General features: G+C 44.4%; 1 non-coding gene across 1 annotated transcript; it reads right to left on the reverse strand.

Moving 5' to 3' along the window:
• Nucleotides 1–2,557: 2,557 nt before the first annotated feature.
• TRNAM-CAU lies at nt 2,558–2,631 on the reverse strand. Its single transcript has one exon. It is a non-coding gene; the product is annotated as a tRNA-Met (tRNA).

A 2,631-nucleotide genomic window follows, 5' to 3' on the forward strand; every position in this document is an offset into this window, starting at 1 on the left:
TTCTTTTAAAAGGGCGGAAATCGCTATGTACTTAATTCTTCTTGCCGAATGGACGAGTAGGAAACCACAGCTATCTTATGTAGTACTTCCTGCCGAAAGGACGGAATCACCTATTGTAACTACTGATTTACGAATTGACGAATGTATGAAAACAACAAAATTACCTGGTTATTCAACCAAAATGGCTTTTATACTTTGGACTAATTAGGCGAGTAAGTTCATAGCCTAGTGGGAAACGCTAAACTAAGGAGTATTCGTCAGTTTTCTGTTATAAAGTGCAAAGACTTCCCCTCCCAAGTCAAGTCCTACTGCCTCTATGGATCGTACTGTTGTGATTCTACCCGCCGCCACTCCCCTCGGTCGATATTTGATAGTTCTTTTTTTTTAAGTTAAGATTAGAGCGTAATCTTCCATTCGGGAAGACCCTTTTCGCAAACCTATCCCCCCTCCTCTAGTCAGCATTCAAAAAGCAAATAATATCAAGTTTTCTCTTTTTCCTAAGAGTTTAAGCCCTTTGTTTTGGGTCGCTGTCCAGGCCTAACCATTCCATCATAGAATTTTCATTTTGCCCCTCTTCCACTTTTTTCTTTTATCTGGTCCCCCTGCTCCAAATCCTGTAGCGCCGGTCCCTACAGACCAGAAACCCGTTTCATTATCTTTGCCAGGTGGCTAACATTATTAATATAAAAGTCTTGTTTGTTATGGGAGTCAGGGTCGTCAACCAATTAGAAAAAAGGGGGATTGCTTCGACAAGACAGAGTCGTGTTAAGCTATCCGCGATTTCGAGGAGGACCCAGAAGAGGTTGAAGTGAAACAAACAAAAAAATCTGCGGAAGCTAAAGATGCCGAATGCCTAATGAATTGACGGCGTGGAAAAGTCATTGAAGACGAGGCAAGCACCTAAAGAAAAGGAAAAGAGAAAAGAGAGGCGCCGAGGCCAACCCTTTTCATGTAGCGCAAAAGGACATCTTGTTAACAAACGAGAGAATGTGGCTTGAACTAACAATCCCCGCTTGGAATGCGCTTTGCATGCTGCATCCGTGAAAAATTGATCCATATATGGTTTGTTTGTGTCGCGTATTTGGTCGAAGCAACAAGTCTTTCCGAGTAATCTGGTACAGACAAAGCTGCTTTGTGCACAAGGATCAATCGTCAACCATATATTATGATTCAACTCATTAGGCTCAGACGTGGATTTCCGCACAAAGACGTTGGTCAGTCAAGACAGACATTCATTCGTAAATACTACGAGCGATGTTCGGTCCTCAAAAACGAAGAAGGAAGACAGTACTGGGGCGGGCCGTCGTCGCCAATATAGCTAGCTTGCCGGAAGTCACCTAGCTGGGCCACTGCCTGGATACATTACTAAAGCTATTCTCTGGTTTTGCTTTTCCTTATTCCCGATTCCCATAATGGAATTTTTTATGAACGATTCAAGCTTTCTTCACATCTCCTCCTGGGCCCAATTTAGCGAGCTCCTACCCGTAGTGGCCTCCTACGTTGAAACTGTAGTTGAAACTGCGGGGAGTGTACCGATGCCACAAAGGCCTTAGGTTTGATTCGACTTCTTTTCCAATTGTCTTTATCTAAAGGCAGAATTCGCTTGTTTATAGGTCTCCAGCGCTGGCATAGACTTTTTGGAACATGGATCAAAAGCTAGCCCGAAAGCAGCTTACCCTGATTCCCTTAGCGATTTGACTAAAAGCCGAGTTAGCTAAGAATGCAGGAAAGAGAGATGATCTTAAAGAAGATAACCAAGTGGTGTATCAGCCTGATAGCTTGCTTGGCTCCTTTACCCTTCTGGGTTAGAATGGGTACCTCGCGGTTCTACAGGGATCCATTCCATCATCCATCACTCTCTGTATCCAGGCTCGCCTTCACTCGGTCAAGGGGTAGCCCTTTACCTCGTTCCGGTGTGATGAACCCTTTCATTCCTAGAGCTGGGTATCTCCAATTTTAGTAACCAACTTGCCATCCTTCTCAACCCACAATTGGAATGAATCCCGATAATCCTTAGTTAGCTGCCCAGAAGGCGATCCAAACAAGAGCTGTATCAGCTCATGGGGATGACCCTGAATCTCTTTCTCTGGTCTGTCGAACCAACCAACTACCATGTAAACAACTATACCATGACTAGTTGACCCACCCAGTGAGTAACAACTATCGTAGCGAACCTAAAGCATTTAGGCTTACCTCTTGGTAAACTTTGACTTTACTTTTATATTACGCATAACCTTCCATCCAGTGGCCTTCCACCAGATCTTTCTACATCCGTGGTTATTAGACAGGATTCACTGCTTCTACTTCTTGCGTTCATAGACTGAATTCCACTATCTTAGCTCGCTTATGGTGGGAGTGTTCACTCGCTATCCTTGGGTAGTATCTTCTTACCGAGGGTATGACTACAAGAGCACAGCCAGCTGTATTCATGCTCTTCGAAGTACCCCTTTCTTGTCCACAGCTAGACAGCTCGTACTCATTTGCCCAGCAGTGGTCGGGTTCTACGAAGTACCTATAATCACATGAAAACCATGAAAGTAGGTGGATACTTATGCAGAGGCGGGGACAGGATTCGAACCTACAGTCTTCAGGTCATGAGCCTGATGAGTTGACCAATTCCTCTACCCCGCT

The sequence above is a fragment of the Lolium rigidum genome, chromosome 3 (assembly GCF_022539505.1).
Source record: "Lolium rigidum isolate FL_2022 chromosome 3, APGP_CSIRO_Lrig_0.1, whole genome shotgun sequence".
In the NCBI taxonomy this organism is placed as follows: domain Eukaryota; kingdom Viridiplantae; phylum Streptophyta; class Magnoliopsida; order Poales; family Poaceae; genus Lolium; species Lolium rigidum.